At 44.0% G+C, this 20,745-nt stretch overlaps 1 long non-coding RNA gene across 1 annotated transcript in view; it reads right to left on the bottom strand.

The window, feature by feature from the left end:
- LOC144304606 (uncharacterized) overlaps window positions 1-20,745 on the bottom strand; it is a 62,578-nt gene that overhangs the window by 10,459 nt on the left and 31,374 nt on the right. The window contains exon 2 of the long non-coding RNA XR_013371539.1: window positions 6,141-6,246. This is a non-coding gene — a long non-coding RNA (uncharacterized LOC144304606). The remainder of the gene's footprint in view (window positions 1-6,140; window positions 6,247-20,745) is intronic.

A 20,745-nucleotide genomic window follows, 5' to 3' on the forward strand; every position in this document is an offset into this window, starting at 1 on the left:
TCTCAGATCAATCAGCTGCATCAGTTTTTTGAGAATTGTGACTCTGGGAGGAGTAAAAGAAAAGATCAGCTCAATTGGCTAAGTCCACCAAAAGTGATAAATATTGCCTCCACAGCAAATGGATAGACATGAGTGGGATGATCCATTCAGTCAGGCTACTTTCAATGCTAACACCAATTGCTGCAGACAGAAGAAACAGATGTCTTTCACTTAGTGAGTGGAGGTATGTACTAGATCAAAATATTCACAAAAATCTCAGAGGCTAGACCATATTAATGACCCTCTCTTTTTCTTTCCTCCTCCCCTGAAAAACACTATTAAAAAACTAAGGTCACCAGCTGTTGCATGCCATCAAGAACTAAAGAATTTATAGCAAGAGTCCTATTTAATTACAGCTCATGAAACTGATCCTATGGTATTGCAGACCTTATATATAAATATTATTTATATCCCCAACTTTCAGGAAAGCAAGGTCTATTTCACAACCTTGCCAGAGGTCAGGGATCTGCCCCTGATGTTAAACATAAAAGGAGTTGTATAACATAGCTAAACAGATTACGGGCTGGTGTGCAGACATGGTTTTCTTCTCCACACAACTATAGCTCTCCTTTTTTCACAATGGAGAAAGAGCTCCATTCAATACACATCTCCTGACAGCCAAGAGAACCTGTCTAAAGAGTGCGTACTTAATTCAGAGGGCCATGGGGAGCCATTGAGGGCTTACCAAGAAAGGAGTAATGTGACCTAAACTACGCCTTAGGGGGATTAAAGCTGAAATTAGTAGAAGAGAAAACAAAACTACATAAATTTGAAAACTAGTTCTTTGAAAAGACTAATAGAATAGGTAAATCCCTCCCAAGCTTGATTAAGGAAAAAAGAGCAAAACAGTAAAATTAGGAAAATTTTACTGAAATTTTACTCCCTGAAAAGGGAGGCATAATAACAAGATCTGGAAAGGCTAAAAGGGCTATCATAGAATATAACATAAAACTTATAGTGACACATTTGAAAACCTAAAGAAAACAGATGACTTCCTGGGGGAAAAATTATTTTTCATAGTTGATCCAAAAACTAGTAAGTGTGAATGAATGAATACACTGTGTACACAAAGAGGTAATGATGGGCAACCTTTTGCATGAATCCAAGAAATATTTTTGGATTGGAGATTGTTTGTAAGGATTAAGAAAGAGAGGACTGAAGCTAATTCTTAGTAACCTGGCCTAATTGAGTGGAAAAAACTAATTTAATGCACAGAAAGACAAGGAGAAGGAGCTGAAAATAAGGGAAAGAGAATGAGCCACCTTGGAAACACCATGAGGTATAGCCAAGTGGTGAGTACATCCAAGTGGCAAAGTATAATGACCACCAAGTGTGTAGACTCACAGACTGATCAGGATGATGCATTGGAATGCAAAAAGAAAACAGATTATATTTGTTTTTTTAATCTCTATTCTTAACATCTAGATGTTTGTGTCATTTTACAATGTGTAAAAGATATTAGTACTGTAGTACAAATATCCTAAGTATATACATATAGCACGATAAATGCTCAAAAAAATCTTTTAGTGATATAGATGACTAACCAAAAACATTTAGGGGTATATCCATACAGTAGACTTGAACTGCCACAAAAAGCACAGAAAACAAACAGCCCCAATCGGAGCACGACAAAAGGCTTGTTTCCTTCAAGAAGATGCAATTTGTGCTTACGGTGTTTGAACATATTGAAAGGAGATTTGCGCAATTTCAGCAGAGTTTGGATTGAATTCAGTGCTAAGGACATAGATAGTAAATTACAATAATTTTCTTAAACAATTACAAAACTCTAGGGAAAATAAAATATTGTGCAAGATAGAAAAAGTTCCTGATCATACTACGTGGCTCACTGCATGAATCGCATCTACATAGTCATAGTTATTTAAACACAGCACAAATATTGACATAAATAAAATTACTGTATAACAATACTGAGCGGATGAGGACATAGGGAGGGTGTGTGCCTTGTGGGAGGAAGGTAAAAGTGTCACAGTTTTATCTTCCAAGTGAGAGGTCAATGTGATAGATAACGTCTGACACTGAAAAATAAAACTAGTATCTATGTAAGTATCAAAGAAAGTAAATCTCAAGAAGGAAACATTACATTTGACCTCAAGGAGAGCAAAGACTCAAGGGAGAGAGAGATGCACAAAATTATCTATCACAAATATGGGACCCAGAAGACAGAAAAACTAATTCTGCCCAAGTTGCTCAGGAAAAACATCACAGAGAAAGAGAAAACCCCATCATCCATTCTCTCCATCTTTTCATAATAGGATACACTCCCCATCCCCTATCTCCACTTTAGGTTGCAACTGAGTACAATGTCACTAGAGATGCTATTTCCCGCCTCCCTTCCTACTAATTAGGACCATGGTACTAAATTCTGAAGGGAGCAGATGTGATGTTTGCAGTTCTGGATTACATGCTTAAAAAGAAGCTCCTTGTTACCTATTGCCTACTTTGGCCCTTCCCGTGGGCTGAGATGCAGGTGTGGGTACCTACCCAGACCATGTGGACAAGGACAAATCCCAGAGGACGGCAGAGCAACAAGAGAGTACCTGGGCCCTAAGTGATCCAATGGGACAACACAGCCTATTTCAAGCCTGTCCACCAGCTCAGACTTTTATGTGAAATAGAAATAAACCTTCCCCTTTGTTTCAGGCACAATTATATATATATATTTAAAGATTTTATTATTTATTTATTTATTTATTTATGAAAGAGAGTGAGAGAGTGCACAAGCAGGCAGGGAGGAGCAGAGGGAGAGAGAGAAGGAGAAGCAGACACCCCATTGAGAAGAGAGCCAGATCCCTGGGTGGCTCAGCGGTTTGGCACCTGCCTTTGGCCCAGGGCGCGATCCTGGAGTCCCAGGATCGAGTCCCACGTCGGGCTCCCGGCATGGAGCCTGCTTCTCCCTCCTCCTGTGTCTCTGCCTCTCTCTCTCTCTCTCTCTGTCTATAATGAATAAATAAATCTTTAAAAAAGAGAGAGAGAGAAGAGAGCCAGAGGTGGGGCTTGACTCCATGATCAGGAGATCATGCCCTAAGCCAAAGGCAGACACCTAACCGAGCCACCCAGGTGCCCCATATTTTAGGCACAACTATCCAAACCAGTATCTTAAACAACATAGGGACCCTGTCTGGAAAGAGTTCTTGGGCAAAGTATAAAAGAGAGAGGCACCAGGGCCAGGAATCATGAACATGGGGCTATAGTGGGGACATCACAGGAGAGAGTGGGAAGTTGGAACTCAATGTTGTGAAGCCATATGCAGGAGCTTTCACTTATCTGGTAAGAAATTAGGCACTAGCAAAGGTTCCTCTGTATCAATAGTGCACACTCTGTCTCTAAACCATGTAATTATCTGAAAATAATCTGTAATCGAAATCATGCATTTTTAAAATTACATAAAAATAGATTACATGTAAACTCTATACAACAGATTACACACGATGCTTGATATCTCTAAGAATATCCTGGTTGGAACTCGTAGCTTTTCTGCTATATTCCAACTTGTCTTCTGCCATTCAAATGATCGCTTGAGAGCCTTGGGAAATAATTTCTTTTTTCATGTATAAAAGAGGCATTTCTAATGATAAACTTATCTTCTTAGTATTAAAAAAAAAACTCTTATGGAAATACTCTTGCCTTATTAAGCAATGTTTCTAAATAGTCTATGATGCTGAATAGAAACTTTAATAAATCGATTGGAAAGAAATGAATATTTAATAACTGCTGGTGGAAAGATCAGCTGGATATCCACATGGAAAAAGAAATTAAATTCACTTTACATATGATAAAACAATAAAAAGTAAAAATGAAAAGACTACAATTCTCATCCCAATAGTGGTACAAAGGAACTGTATAGCAATTGAGAAACATTATTGACAAGGTATATGGGAGCAGCAAAGGGAAAATGAAAAGTGTATCCAAAATAGAAGGAAAACAAAAGATAAGATGTAATAAATTTATTTGATTACACATGAATAAAATGTTTAATATTTTTAAAAACGGATGCAAATCCAAAAGTGGATGCTTTCCACTTTTTACTAAAAAAATTAACAAAAGGACAGAAAACAGATTAGAAGATACAAATAAAAGTCAATGCTTACAATAATATTCAGATTTCCTAAGATTAAAAATGCAAACTGAACAACCATGACCTAGTTCATGCTATTATATTAGCAAATAAATTTTTAATTGCTTGTACCCTCATACCAATAGCATTGCATATTAGTCTTTTTAAAAAGTTGTTTAGAAGAATACAAAAACTCTGTAATCGATCTTTTAACACAGTAACTTACTTTGAGTAGCATATGCCCAAGAAAACATTTAAAAGAAAAAAATCTACTTGTACAATAGGTTAAAAAAAATCCCACAATTAGGAAGTGGATAAATAAAATTTGGTGTATTGTTGCTATCATAGATTTTAAGTAGCTATTAAATAATACTGATATATGTAAAGTTATGTGCAAAAATGTTTGAGACCCCAAAATATTAAATAGAACACAAATTATTCTGTTTATTGATGATATTTACGTAAAATGTAAGTCTCTATTGAAAAGTATCAAAGAAGACATCTATGTAACTAGAGCTTAACATTAAACAATTCATTTTTTTCTGTAAAATGTTGACTGGGCAATAAAAAATAAAATATTAATTGGTGAGAGGTTAAAAAAATACTTCAATCATCTTGCAATCACCTTGAACCCCCAAGCAACAATTATTGTAAGTACCATTTACTTTCAAGAGCATGCCAGCATTTCTGCCAACCTCCTTAAATAGAACATCTTGGTTAGGCATCATAGCAACCTGCAAGCTGGAATCTATCTTCTTCATTTTACTGATGATAAATTGAGGCTTAGAGACAGTGAATAATTGACCAAACGTCATACCAAAATAACACACCAACATTACATAGTAGAACCTAAATTAAAATTCAGAATTAATTAATTAATTAATTAACTAAAATTCAGTTCTGCCTCCAAAGTTTTTATGAAGACCTTTCTTTATGAGGATCAAAATAGCCCATACTTGTTGAGGAAGATATGGAAAGTAGGGGGAAAAACATTATTTAGAGGAAAAAAAGTCTATAATTCCACCATCCAGAGGCAATCACTCAATATTTTCACAAATTTCTTTCCAGTGGTTTTCCAGCATATTTTCTTTCTCATGGTTGAATTCATAGTCCATATATAATTTCATGTCCTGGTTTTTTATTTCACATTACATCATGCTCATAAGTTTTAATGGTAGCATAATACACTATTATATACACGTTCCATACAGTTAGGTAACCATTCTAATATATACTTGAACGCTACCAGTTTTTCACTATTAACAAAAAGCACTGCCATAAACCTCTCTATACACAAATAATCCTCTGCAAGAAAATCAATTAAAATATAAATCATTTTAATAAAAGGTATGAAAAATGTTAAGACTCTTGTTATATTTCACCAAATCTCTTTCTGGGAAGGTTGTATGAGTTCACAGCAGCAGTGACTGAGGTTTATGTCACAACACCCTTACTGTGACTATTGTTACTTTTCATCTTTGCTAGTGGATAGGTGAAAAGTTAGACATACCATTCTTATTTGAACCTACAGATGAAAGTTGCTTTTTCACATGTTTTTACAAAATGCAAGGGTCTTCTTCAGAGGTTATGCTAATTCCCCTAAATTCTTCCAGTGTTAGGCACGTCATGAAGCAATCATAAGCTCCAGAGTTTCCTATTACAATATGCTGCCTCCCAAAGAAAGCCTATCTGCCATCTTTATTTCATTTATTCACCCACCCATCCATGCAATCCTTAAACAATCTTTATAGAAGGTCTTTAAAGTATTCACATCCTCTAACCCCACAGGCTTTCTGCTTGTAGAACGCCTTCTGTGGACCAGTCACATTCGATTTGTTTTCTAAAGAAACTGGAGGAAAATAAACCCACGGAAAGAGCCCCCATCTTTTGCTTTTCTTTGTTTCTTTCACCTCATTTCCGCAGAGCAAAACATATTGCCAGAACAGCTGTCTTGAAAACAGTGGAAATTAAGCAGATGGTACCACCTGTAGCTGTGGAACTACAGGCTCTATGAGAGGCTACCTACCTAGTTGTGCTAATGTCCAGTTATTCTCAGTTTTGTTGGGAGCAGCACCAAGGCTTGACAAGATTCTGGTTCAGAATCTCTCCGATAGATAGATAGATGATAGTCTCTGAAATAACAGTGAATGATCATTTCACTTTCTAATTTAATCCGCTATGGAGCAAGTGCTCTATCAAACAGCTATCATATCAGTCACTTACAGGATGTCCTGAGGTTGATCTATCTATAAACCCATTACCCACCTTCAGTCTAGCTAACGGTGTGTCTCTTGGTAGGAAGAAGCAGAGTGGCACAGCTTAACTCTCCTGCAGCACAAATGTGTTACTTATGTCGTGTGTGTGTGTGTGTGTGTGTGTGTGTGTGTGTGAGAGAGAGAGAGAGATGCTAGGGATAGGCGGGTCAGTGAATATTCTGTAAGACTTAAATTACTACAGACCAACAGGTCTTCAGGCTTCATACTCCCAAGCATGTGTGCATCTGTTCACTTAACAGACTATAGTGGGTGCTTTCTATGGGCTAAATTTTAGAGATAAAATAAGGAACGAGGTGGATAATGTCACTTCCCGTGTGTATGGTCCTTGCATGGCTCTTACACTCTAAAGGAGAAAGACAGTTAACAATATAAAAACAGGACAATGTCAGATTATGATAGAATCAATAGGTGATACGGTAGTGTAACTGAGGGCTGGCACCTTAGACTTCCTGAGTCCAGGAAGGCCTCTCTGAAAAGCCAACATTTCAGCTGAGACCTGGAGGGTAAGAAAACACCAAAATGTCAGCCACAATGAACCTCCAGGGAGGAGGCCTCAGGTGGCAGAGAGTGGGCTCTCAAGGCACAGAAGGCCCCCCAGTATGGTTGGAGTAATGTAAGGGCTGGGGAAAGAGATGAACGAGGTAAGTTTCCAGAGAAGAAGAAATTGTCTGAAATCCTGTTAAAGGGTTTAGACCTTCCTGCAAGAGCTAAGAGAAGACTTTGAAAGACTTTAAGGGTGAGGGGGGATATCACAGAAAGAGATCCAGTTGGGTTTATATTTGTCTTGTCTGTATGGCTAGCTCCCTCACCGCCAATTGTTTGCCTAAACATCATCTGTCCCATGACACATCATCTGTCCCATGACACATCCTCTGTCCACTTTATTCAAAATTGTGAACCTAACCATCCTCTCCAACTGCTCTTCTCACATTTCTGATCCCTTTGAACCTGCTTAACCCTTTCTTTTCCCAGGACATTTCTCACCTTCTAAACATTCCATGCAATTCACTGGTTTGCTATATTTACCATTTGTCAGCCTCCCATGGGAATATAAGTTCTACGACCCAAGGGGTATTTGTTTGGTTCACTGATCTCTCATCCCGAGAGCCTGGAATGGCAGCCGGCACATAGTAGGAACTCAATAAACACTTATGATTAAATGAATGAGTTGACATGAAGATAATAATTTGATGTAATAAGGAAATAGCATATTCATTCTTTAAACCAATTTTTCCCAGAGAACAATCTGAGAAACCCATACTCTCATCCACAGCAGGGGAAGAATCAGGATGGGACGCCTCAATACCAGTTGCCACTACTCCATTCTAACCGTCTCAGTTTTTTTTATGGTATCAACAGCCGGGGTCCTCAAGGGGTGAAGAGCTACTCTGTGTTATTCTTGGGCATTTACCCGAGCTGGCGTGTCATTTCACTTGGACATGAAGCAATGTGCTTTTTATTGCTTGTGACTTCTCGTGCTCTACCTTATAGTCCTGCTGCCGGTAATAATGACAGGGCCGTAAAGCCCGTTCATTCATGTACTGGAATGTACTACTCTGTACGGTGCAGCTGTGGCCATCAATACCATTATATCAGCTCACCGAGGTGCACACGATGATTAGCTACTATATTTACTGAAGTTTTGAGCATGGCTAAAACAGAAAACTTGCAAGATTATTACAAAATAGCAAAATATGCTGACAAGCTCTGCTTTAGTACCTTAGAATTACACATATCTTCCCATTCTAGGCAGGCTCATAAAGCAGGACTAGGATGTTTAAAGTAGCCACAGTGAGGCCTAGGTGCAAGCAGAAGATGGACCCTAGGGGTTCAGTCCAGACCCTCCTAGGAGTGCCATTTTGCTTTGTAGTGTCTACTTCTGTCAACTGTGAGAAACAGAAAACTCTTGCCATGTCTCGAGATCTCTGGAACAGCTACCCTAAACGAAATTATAATCCACTTCACAATCCCAAAGAACTGCATGAACAGAAAACTAGGAGATATCAGAAGAGTGCCTTAGGGGATCAAAGTCCCCCGTCCCAGCATGCAGTGCCTGGACACACGAGTCATGGACACTATTCCAGCCTTTCTGTGAGTGCAGGGACACTGCTGGTTGCTGGCTCCAAAGCCATTAGCTGGGCCCTCCCCTCGGAAACCCCACTCACCCTGGCTTTTTCTCTCCCGCAGCCATGTCTTCAGAGGTGATCTGTGGTGTACCCCAGTCCTGACCAGTAAGACACAAGTGGGACTTCTCAAAAGTTTTTCCTCACTGGTAGAGATATGCATGAGAATAAAAAGCCTCCTAACACTCCTGGTTGCAGTGGTGTCTGCACGGTGTCTGGGAGTACGGCAGCCACCTCACACCCAAAACCAAAGACAAGCTGGCCTGACGAAGATGGCTCAGTAGAAAGACGTGAGACTCTGGGTCCACAGTCCTGTGGCACAGCTGTGAATTTACCCTCCGGGAGCCACTCTGCCACTGCACTTCCTGTTATGCATGATGATAAAGCCCTTGGTGGGTAGGATGTTGTGTAGGCTGGACAATGGCCCCCCCAAAGGTGTCTACACCTGCTCCCTGGCTCCTGTGAATACGTTAGTTTACATGGCAAGGGAGGAGGAATTAAGGTCAAAGATGGCATCAAGGTTGCTAGTCCACTGACAACCTTAAAATAGGGTGATTACCTTGGATTATTGGGGAGAGGGAATCAGAGAGAGGACCAGGAGATGGCAATGTAAGAAGGACTCAGGAGGACATCGCTGGAGGATGGGGCCACAAGCTAAAAAATGTAGGCAGCCTCTAGGAGCCGGAAAAAGCAAGGAAATATATTCTTCACCCAGAGCCTCCAGAAGGAATGCAAACCTGCTGACACCTTGACTTTAGCCCAGTGAGACTGTGTCAGACTTCTTACAGAACTGTGTGTTTTAAGACACCAAGCTTGTAGTAATGGTACAGCAGCCACTGAACACCAATGTGGATGACCATATACTCTATTGTCTAACTCCGGACACTTTTGAGAATGAAAAGGGTAGTGTTAATAATTTGGACCAAAAAAAGGGGGGGGGGGGATTGCAAATGTCCTGGGAATATCTCACTTATTGTTGACATTACTATAAATTAAGTTTTCTGACATTTGTGGTCAAAAATATCTTAATTATAGGGGCACCTGGGTGGCTCAGTCGGTTAAGCAACCGACCCTTGGTTTTGACTCATGATCTCATGGGCTGTAAGATCAAGCCCCACCTTGGGCTCTGCACTCAGTGGGGAATCTGCTTGAAGATTCTCTCTCTCTGTCTCTCCCTCCCTCTCGTACATTCTCTCTCTCTCTCTCAAATAAATAAATAAATCTTTAAAAAATATACCCTAATTATAGTGACCATACCAACACATTCCATATTTGGCACAAATACATTTTTTAAATGCTTTAATTTTAAGACTTTAATTTCAACACACCAAACACCACAGGAATTAGCACCTCAACCTGGGCGCCCCCTACACATGTGGAGTGCCCCCTCATGATGAGGAGAACCCAATCCTGAAGTTAGCTCAGAGTGTGGAAGAGAAGGAAAGAAAAGAAGAATCAGTCCCCACATTCAAAGTTTACAATTAAGTCAAGAAGACAAATGTCACAGAAATTAAGGGGCTAATGAACTGATTTATAGAAGAAGCTGTTTCTGGCAGCCAAATTGCTTGATTTCCCAAAAGACAAGGAAAATGGAAAAGTAGTATTTTGTTTTTACTCCTTGGTCTAAGCATCCTTACCCCTAAACACTGAGAAGAGTTCTTTCCCCCAAAGTGAGCCAGAAGAAATAGAAAGCAAAGGTTCATTTGGAAAAGCTCAATTAGGAAGGCGTTGGCATTATAAAAGAGTGACAGTCAACTGTTGAATACAGAAGAAAAACACGTATTCATCAGAACCTCCCCTAAAGAGACTGCAGGCTAATGCAACTCTATCTTAATGCAAGAAAATAAGGATCCGCACTGGAATGAGCTTAGGAAATTTGCCTTGGGTATTGAGCTGGAGAACAGCAGCCGAATTAAGAGGCAAAGGCTAAATGCATAAGAACCCTGAAGGAATTAACTCAGATTATCTACCCATGAAGTAATGCAAGAAAAAAGAGGTAAATTTGGGGCCTCCAGCTTGGGAAAGGAATTCCATTTCCTGGGATCACTGGAGCAGTGCGGAGGCCCGTGCACAGAGCCATCGGCCTGGGGAAGGATCAGAGGACTCCACTTACCAGAACAATTTCCTGCACTGGGAGGATGGAGGAAAGATGAGGGGAGGGGAGGGAAGAGTCTTTGATTTAGGATGTGTATACCAGGAGATTCAACCTCTATAAAGTCACAGAATCTGTCGGAAAACCGCGAGATGGCTTTTTCTTTTAATTGATTTGTTCAGGTGTATTAGAACTTGTTTGAAGAAAAGCAAGCTCCCCTTTGAAGAGAGAAGGCAAGTCTGCAAAAGACTCCTAAGTAGGTTAGGGCAAAAGCTGCCGGGGCTGGAAAGCGGGGAGAAGCTACTCAGGTGTCCCACGCCAAGGGACTCCTCACCGCAGCCAGTTTGTCCACAGGGAGCAAGGCCCCTGGCGTTCAGCCCCTGATGTGTCTTCTTTCCGTGAGAGGGAAGCCAGGGAGCAGTGAGGACGTGACTATGGATGCGTGGGCAAGCCGAAGACCTGGAGTAACCAGGACATCCACGGCAGTCAGAAAGATCCATCCTCTCCAGTTGGACTTCCACGTGTGCCACCACAAAAAGAAACCACAGTTCCCACGTAATGACTTCGCCTTTGTAGAGAAAAATGGCTCTACTCCGTTCAATCTTGAACTCTCCACAGCTTCCAGCCATTGATCAATACCTATTATCTTGCCCCTGCTTCTGAAGCAGTTTGGTCAGGCTTCCTTTTTTCCTTCCTCTCTTCCTCCCTCTCTCCCTTTCTTCCTCCCTCCCTCCCTTCCTCCCTTCCACCCTTCCTTCCTTCCTGCCTTCTTTCCTTCCTTCCTTCCTTCCTTCCTTCCTTCCTTCCTTCCTTCCTTCCTTCCTTCCTTCCCCTAGTCATTCAATAAATATGCATCAGTCCTCCCAGAGTGGCACACCCCAAGGGAAGATGAATCAAACTGGGTCTGATTCACGTACCAGTGTAACACACTGTCCTTGGGCAACAAAGCCAGGAAGTCATCCCCATTTCTTTGGAGCAGTGCGGAGCCGCGCCCACACCTTCTCTGTGGTTCACAACTCCATGACGGGCCTCCTTTCCCAGTCAGCTTTTCATCAAGGAACAGTGTAAATCTGTGTAGATCCAAACCCAGTTTCCACTGCCCCTACTCCAGGAACCCAGACATGCCTCCTTCTTGTTCAGCAGAATCGAGTGACACCTCCATTTGGCCATCCTGTTGCTTTCACCAAAATACATCCTCCCCACCCCCTCCTACTGATCAGGTTAATTCTTCGAAGCTTGGCTCAAAACTTAAGAGATCCAAAAAGCTGGGATACCCCAGTCAGTTGAGCGTCCAACTCTTGGCTTTGGCTCGGGTCATAATCTCGGGGTGGAGATCTGGGGGTCACGGGATTGAGCCCCCAGTCAGGCTCCGCACTTAGCATGCAGTCTGTTTGGGATTCTCTCTCCCTCTCCCTCTCTTCTCTCTCAATCAAGTGAGTAAATGAATCTTTAAAAAAAGAGAGAGAGAGAGAGATCCAAAAAGCTACTTTCGCCCAGCCCCATTGAACTCATGATCACTCCCGTCAGCCGTGATGTACTCTGAACACACGCCTACATGCATTTCTATACTCTCTGTTCAGGTGTTGCTATTTAATTGCTCCACAGTTTTGTGCATCTTGGCTTCCTCAATAACTTTCCCTTTCATCTGATGTTCTCAAAAGCACTTAGTACATAACTGTACTCATGGTACATTTAAAATGTTGTTCAACAAATAGCTGCCTCACTATCATTTTTCTTTTCCTCCCCCAACTTACCAAAGCGCTCAACTCACTCATTACCCTGGCAAAAGTGGCATTTCGGACTCAACCCGGGCCAAAAATTTAAAAAATTAAAAAAATTAAAAAAAAAAAAAAAAGAAAAACCATGTTGAGCCCACAGTGTCTCTTCTGTGTCCTCTCTGGCCCCAGCAAATGAAAGCTTTGAACACATCACATTTTCATGTTCATCTTTCCTCGTTCCCCACAACCAAAGCAATCGCCCCAATCCTACCTACCCTAATGGCAGCAGCCAGCCTCTAAGATTTGGAGATGACATCCACTGCCCTGCCCCCTGGCTCAGCAAACAAGACGGTGTGTTGAGCACTTTGAAGATGACCAAGGCACGTGGAATGAGGGGCCCCTTGGCCCATTTCGCTCCCCGGGCCCTTGCTTCACACAGCACTCCGTGGTCTACTCCGAGCGGCAGAAGGTCAGCTGAGGCCTCCCGAGCCAGACGGGCCTGCGTTCGAAGGCCAGATCAACCGCTTACGAACAGTGTGAAAATGGGTTCACCCTCCCTGTGCCTCGGTTTCCTCCTCTGTGAACTGAAGATAATGCTACCTTCTTTGCAAGCTCGCTGGGGGCATTAGAGGAGAAAATAAGTGCCAATGTTGTGACTTCCCAACATTAATTCCCTGGCCTCTCAACCTGTTCTATCATAGCACCCACCCCACCCTTTGCTTCTTGAAAGGGTCCCAGTGGCTTTTCTCTGCCACTGGACAATGTTTTTATTTTCATCAGATGAAAATAAAATGACTTTATTTTCTAATTAGAATATTAAAATTGGGGATGCCTGGGTGGCTCAGGGGTTGAGTGTCTGCCCTCGGCTCAGGGCATGGTCCTGGGGTCCTGGGATCGAGTCCTATTTCAGGCTCCCTGTGGGGAACCTGCTGCTCCCTCTGCCTCTCTCTGTGTCTCTCATGAGTAAATAAATAAAATCTTTTTTTAAAAAGAATTTAAAAATTGTTCAGAAGCGGAAAGAGGCTTGTCAGAAAGCCTAATGCAAACTACTCGAGCAGAAAGGGAATTAAATGGGTCACAGCTCAGAAGTCCAGGCTATAACCCACGCCGGACGCAGCTGGGCTGGACTTAAAGACGCCCCCAGGACCCGGCGTGCTCTGGCTCTCAGGCAGCCTCTGCTCTCTTTCCGTCGTTGTCCCTCCTCGGGCCCCATGAGGCCCATGATGGTACAGTTGCTCCTCCTCCCTGGTTTCAAGTCCATCATGAAAAATCAGTCTCTGTTCGCTTGGCTTCAAAAAACAGACCTTTTTTTTGGACGAGGTTGGGTCGTGGGCCCATATCTGAACGAATTCCCGAGGCCAGGAGGTAGGAGCTGGGTTGACCAGCCTCCCAAGTGAACACCTATGACAGGTACCACATCCGTGCACAACGTGAGTTTAGGACACGGTCCTGAGTTTAAGCCGGCAGATCTCTGCTCTGAGTTGACGCTGTGGCTAGAGCCCAGCATGTTAATGTTTGAGGGCCAGGGAGAGGGGTGCTTCTGGCGAAGAGGCAGAAAGAGGATTCTGGAACTCCCAGAATAACTTTCCAGGGCTTCACTATTTTGCTCTGACCCACTTTTGTCCATCTGGAATGTGGTTAAGTGCACAGGTTCTAGGCGGCCTGGCTCCAAATTTTGGCCCTGTCACTCCCCAGGGTAGCCAAGTCCCTCCTCTGCATCTTTGTTTCCTCGTGTATGAAAAAGAATAATTATCAGTCTTCAGCAAATAAAGACCTTAAGACAGTGCTTGGCTCCCGTGAACACTCGGTAGGGCTTCCTCTGATGCGGGGGACCTCAGGAGAGCATGCCCACGTCACTGCTGAGGGCATTCATGGTGAACTGCAAGTGGATGATTAAAGCTGTGGGGGGAGGCCTCCTCCGAGAAGCAATGACCCAACACGGCGGCACTCTGGGTTTCCTAATTCCCTGCGACGTGAGCACAAAAACTCTGTATTACACACACCCAAACACACACGCACCAAAAGTATAATGAAAATGTAATTAAAATTTAAATTTAAAAAGGGAAGGATGGCAATCGAACGTCCTGTCTCCCAGGTACCTTGGCTTCCTGAGGTCTTACACGGATGGGCGTCCAACACACATTTCATTAAACCAGGGAAGCTAGAGCCTGGCTAATTCCATACCTGGTACCAGGATTCATTACAGAGGCCCCTGAATCAGATGGTTAGCGTGAGTGATTCCCCTTGGAAGGTGACCTGACTAGTATCTAAAAACACTCAGATGTCCCAGCCGGGTTGATGGAGGGCAGGAAGCGTAACCTTTGACCAGGCAAGTGGTAACAACGTTGGCCTTTCTGCAACCAAGAACCAAAGGAATTAAAATTGAGTCAGTCACCAAGTAGATTGCATTTAGGGTCATCTATAAATCTCTCTGAAGCATTTACCAAAATGTTTGCTTTTCTAAGTAATTTAAAACGAATGGGAAAAGGCTTTCTACCAAACATCGAAAAAAGAAACCTGGCTCCTTCCTCAAGGTTCCAGTCCAGCCGTCGGCTGTTACTTTACTCAGCAGCCCCTCAACATGGTAACGAGACTGCAAATGACAGTTAATTCTTCCACAAACCAAATATACTTCTGCCCCTTGCGCTGAATAAGCTGAAATTATTCTTCAACGATGTACATATGTGGCTGATGCTGAGTTTCTCACAAGCTAAAGGGGAGATGATGAAAATTCGTTTCATATACTTTACTTTAAATCTCCCTTTGTGGGCAGCCCAAGGGGGAAGGGGGGCGGGGGGCTCAGCGGTTTAGTGCCACCTTCAGCCCAGGGCGCGATCCTGGAGACCCGGGATCGAGTCCCACGTCGGGCTCCCTGCACGGAGCCTGCTTCTCCCTCTGCCTGTGTCTCTGCCTCTCTCTGTGTGTGTGTCTCTAATGAGTAAATAAATAAAAATATTAAAAAAAAATAAATCTCCCTTTGTTCGCCACTTCCCTTGTCATAGCATTGAGACTGTGTTTTGCAAGCCACCAAGAATCTGCAGGGGACCCGGTTCTGCGGTGGTTCCTGTTTGTAGTTGGGCTATTTATTCTAGGGACCCGGGTAGGGCCTGGAAGGAGATGTTCCTATACGGTGAGGCTAAAACCAAGCAAACGCAAGTCTAAGAGCAGTTTCAAAGCCGATTTTTGGCTTTGTCTTGAATAGGAGGGTTCGGTTAGTGCAAAGATTGAGGTCAGGTGGTAAAGCTGCTCTCTGACTCCCCTTTCTTTCAATGGTTCGGCATTGACCAGGGCCACTTAAGGACCCGCGCAAAGTGAATGTAGCTTTGATAATGCTTCCTACTTTGACACTACATCACGTTACCCTTCTCAAGCAATATATTGATTTTAAAATTGGCTTCCTGACTTCTAAAGTAATTGTCAATTCTTTTTTTTTAATGGAGTTCCTGCCTATTGAACATAGAACCCCTTTTTGCTTTGCTCCTATAGGCGAGGTACATTCTGAATCTCTCAGAATCCTTCTTGTGTTCTTAAGATAAAGGAAGCAGTGGTTCATCTCCGTGCACTTCCTCTGCTGCTTCATGAAGATCCTCTCGGCACTCCCTGTTTTCACACCATCCCGGAATGTTACCCTCAAAACTGCAGGTGGCACTGGTCTAGTTGTAAGAGAAATGATTTCGTTTTGTTTTTGTCTGGCAAATTTTGTTGGGGTCTTATATGTGTTTAATTGGCCTCTAGCCCATAGACCCTAATGGGTAAACATGACCCAGGCAGGAATTCACCTCGCTTGCAATTTCACTTGTAATCTGTACTTTATATATACTGTCAGGAATGAGCTAGAAGTGCCACGGGGATCTAGAAGCGACTGGTGACAAAGAGGGAGGGAACCTGAGGGTCCCGTTATTTCTCAGGATGTCCAACTTCCACTGGTTGGAGTCATTTCTGAGAAGGCCTGTGATTATCTCCTTATTGGACACCCAGGTGGACAGAAATTTCTGGGCAAAAAAAAAAAAAAAAGAAATTTCTGGGCAATGAGTCCCCTTATAGGTTAGAGGGAAGTAATGAAAAATAACAGCAACAGTAGGTGTCTCACGCAGGGTCTATCATCACCCCCATCGGACTGTTCTCCCCTCCAGGGACACTGGCTGTAGGGCCTCTGGCTTGTTCAGGGCCCCGGAGAGGTCAGCTTAATGCCATCTCTCTGTGACTTTGTTTCAGCATATTCATTGTTAATCATTCATTCAACAATGTTTCTTAAGTATTGGCAACATCCCCCTTAGACTCTGGCAAGCTCTACAGAGCTTGTTCTGGACATTCCCTCCGCGCCCCCCAAGCCGTGCTCCAGCTACCCGAGACCTCAGAATTCCCTGCCCAGATGGCCCTAAAGAGGAGACAGAGGACTAGCTATGGTGGGGTAGAGGAGGATGGAGTGTGAGTATACAGCTGGTGTTCAAGGTTGGAAGAGAAGTGGTTAACCAAGACCCATGGCCTCCATTTGCTGCTTTGTCTCAGGTCCTGTGTGCAGGCTGTTGGATGCTGAAGGAGAAACACCGCCCCAGCACTCCTGGAGCCTCCAGCCTAGCTGGGAAGACAGCTGCACAGGAAGGAATCAGAAGGGGGCTGGGCTCCGCAAGTGAGAGGCACAGGGTGCCCTGGGGGCTCCCACTGGGGTGGGAGCTTGAGTAGGGGAGGAAAGTAGGGACTCATTCTCCCAGAAAGTCCTGCCCACAGTTTCTACCGACGATCACCCAGGTACCCAAGTCAGCATTAGTACACCAGGACTCAGATAAGCAGGAACTGTAACTTTCTTTCTTTTTTTTTTTTTTTTTTTAGATTATTTATTTATTTATTCATGAGAGACACACAGAGAGGCAGAGACACAGGCAGAGGGACAAGCAGGCTCCATGCAGGGACCCCAATGTGGGACTCGATCCTGGGACTCCAGGATCGCGCCCTGAGCCAAAGGCAGACGCTCAACCACTGAGCCACCCCGGCGTCCCTGTAACTTTCCTTATTATGTGTAAGTCTGATGTGCTGAGGTGGCTTTGTCTCTTTTCATTTCAAGCAGTCTTTTCCAATCCAACCCATTTTCTTTCGAGTTCCCCTTAATTGACAAAAATATTTTTTTTCCAGTAGCTGCTGAGGAGTGTCTTAAGAGCAACACAAGATCCATTTTTCTTAAATAAAGAAGCTACTTCTCTTTTAAACTGTGGAGTATAAAATCTCCACCTTGCTACCCATTTCAGGTGTTGTTTGACGTCCAGCTCTATGACCTTGAGCAAGTCACCTCATCTGCGCACTGGAGACAACAGTGCCTACATCAGAGGCTGGCATGAGGGATAATGAGATGAAGCTTTTTTTTTTTTTTGAGATTTTATATATTTATTTGAGAGAGAGAGAGGGAGAGAGCATGAGAGCACGAGCAGGGGGAGGGGCGGAGGGAGAGGGAGAAGCAGACTCTCCGGGACCCTGGGATCATGACCTGAGCCCACAGCAGATGCTTAACCGACTGAGCCACCCGGGCGCCCCTGAAATGAAGCATTTAAAGCACATAGTGCAGGGCCTGGAATAGGGCAGCCCTCAGTAAATGGTAGTGATACTTCTCTGTCTCCCATTAATCTTAGAAACCCAGACTATTTTTGGAAAACTTTTGAATTAAAACAAGAGAAAGAGGAAGGAAGGAAGGAAGGAAGGAAGGAAGGAAGGAAGGAAGGAAGGCAGGCAGACAGGTTATATTCTTCACATCCAATAACACTCTGGTTCACTCTAATGTCAAGAAGCCATGATTATGTTTTCTACAGACACCTGACAGTAAACACATGCATGCAGACATAAGAAAAAATCAAAAACAGAAAGCGAGAAGAATACTCCTTTAAGGAGGAAAGAAATTCAGTTAATGCAAATATTATCATTCAGACTTCTGTTTTATTTGCAATGAATTTGTAGTTTAAAATCAGATGAATTCCTGACCTGGAATGGAACAGATCTTAAGCGGGAGATAGCAAAGAAGAATGGCCTCTTGAGACCAAAGCACAGACAAATGGGGGTGGGGGGGGGGCATCACATCTCAAAGGAAAAACAGCAGTGAGATCAGCCCTTAGAAAACCCAGATGGTTGGTTGAAAATAGGATCGGTGAGTGTTCTTTTATTATTATTATTTTGTAACTGTCCAACTGGAATGGCATTTTTTGGAGAGACACTAGACAGAAATCACGTGGTGCTGCCAGGACTAAGAGCTGCAAACCAGTCAACGGATGTGGAAGTGATAAGAATCTTGACACTGGATTCCCTTTGAATCTGAACCTTTCCCCACCTTCTGCTGCTATTTGGAGCGGAGATACTCGACACGGTCCACTCATTTATCTTTGTTCCTCATCACACTCCTACCTTCTGGAGTCTATTTCTCAGCTTTACTAAAATGCTTTCCGAAAATGAAGTTCGAAGATAAAGAATCAAATTCTGGAATTATCTAAACTCCAGTAACACCGGAGACATGAAAATCCATAGAACCATAGCTCTCAGTGGGTTGATAAATAGCACTTTTATCCTCACCTTGGGTTTCTGGTGTGTTATGGTAATGTAACATGCTACCTTTCTATATTTACTGTCTCTGCCTCCTTTATTTATAGGGACTGACAAAACCAGACATCTATATTTTTTGTTTTGTGTGGTTTTGGGGGAAGGTGGATCTATAGGCATATAAATGCATTATTTTCTAGATAATGTAGTAAGTGCAGCCTAATAAAGTTCTTCTAAAGGCAGCGTGACTACCTCCATAAAGTAAATTTAAAGATAAAAGCTGTTTGGAAGGCTGTTTTTAGTTGTTGAAAAAAAATAATGGATGCAGTAAATAAAATGTTAGAAAAAAAATGTATATAAAAAGCCACGCCCGTGTTTCTCCTCCTCATGCAGCGCCTCTGTTTCCAGGGCACGCTGTGCTGTAGGCATGCATTAACAAAACAATCTTAAACACCATTGCGGTTTTTGCTTTCTAAACTTATAAACAGATGCCTGGTGTTCTACAGAACAAACATATTTTATTCATTCCCTGTGAGCCTACACACTCTAATTACCATCAGTGGCTCTGGTCACCATGATTTATATTTTGATAATCGCTGCCTTCTGAGGCATTCACACTGTTTCAACACAGCACCTTGGAGACCACATCACAGTTCGGGAGCCCTCCTGCTGCAATGTTCCATTCCTATAGGTGGGGAAACTGAGGCTCTTAAGAGATGATGGAATCAGCCGGGATTATTCTTGGCAGATGCAGGACTGCAACCCAGGCTCGCAGAACCCCAGATGCCACCAAAGCTTCCTGCTCGACCCCAGCTGCCTTCTGTCGGCCCCCAGCACCTCTGTCGGGTCCTAGGTGGTAGGCAGAGGAGGGGAGGGGAGGTCACAGCGAGGTAACAACCTACCTGTCAGGTTTTCCGGCTTGGCCGCCCAGGCTGCCGCTACCTGCCTCGACCCAGGGCTTGTTGGAATAGCAGGATCCTAACCTGACTGCCCAGAATGTGGTTACTTTTCTCTCCTTTACTTCCCGAGAAGCTGGGCCTGGAGGCGAGGTCCCCACACGGTGGCAATCTGAATACTGTGTCGTGGAGCTGGAGTTTCTGTGAGCGAGGTAGGTACCTCCCTGCAAAGCTTATGCAACCAAGCTGAATCAAAGGACTGTGCCAGCGTGCTCCTGAGGGTCACTCACTCCCTGGGGGCCGCCCTGGCCCTCTGGGGCCGGACAGGGACCCCGAGGGAAGCCAGAGCTATGGGCCTTTTTCAGACATGGCAGCAGATCCGGAAGCCAAGGCCCCTGGATGCCACCAGCACGACTGTCGCCGGCTGCAGTCAGGCCCGAAAGGTCCTCCTCTGGGCTGACACAGCTGGTGCAGTTCACACGGTCCCCGGACACGCTTTCCCCCAGTGCACGTCATGGGCCTGCAGGACCCTGGGGAGGCGTCAGGAGGGCAGATGGCTGGCAGCAGGCCGCAGCAGGCCGCAGCAGGCCCGGGGTGCTCTGGAGAGTTCGAATTTCCCGAGTGCCCCCCGAGATGGTGGTCCTGGCCCCCGGGGTTTCAGCTGCGCAGCTGTCTACCCGGCAGCCATGAGCACCTGCTGGCCCAGGAAGCCCCCGTGTGCAACCGCCTCAGCAATGGCTGAGCACAGCTGCATCCGAACCGAGGACCTGGTGAGCTGCCCCAGAAGGGCCCCGGCCCCTGACAAAAGCCCCAAGCCTCGCCATCTATTTCACCTGTTGCTCTTAAAGTTTTTCTTCCTTTTCCACACGGTGAGCCACCCCGCCCCAGGGCATTACTGAGTCCCAGGGAGAAAGCAGCCCCTGAGCATGCTCCATCCCCCCCACCCCTTACCCCCTAGCTCATTCACCCGGGCCAAGCAGGCAAGGCCAAGCAGGCAAGGCTTCGGTCTA

Source organism: Canis aureus, chromosome 34 (assembly GCF_053574225.1).
Source record: "Canis aureus isolate CA01 chromosome 34, VMU_Caureus_v.1.0, whole genome shotgun sequence".
In the NCBI taxonomy this organism is placed as follows: Eukaryota; Metazoa; Chordata; class Mammalia; order Carnivora; family Canidae; genus Canis; species Canis aureus.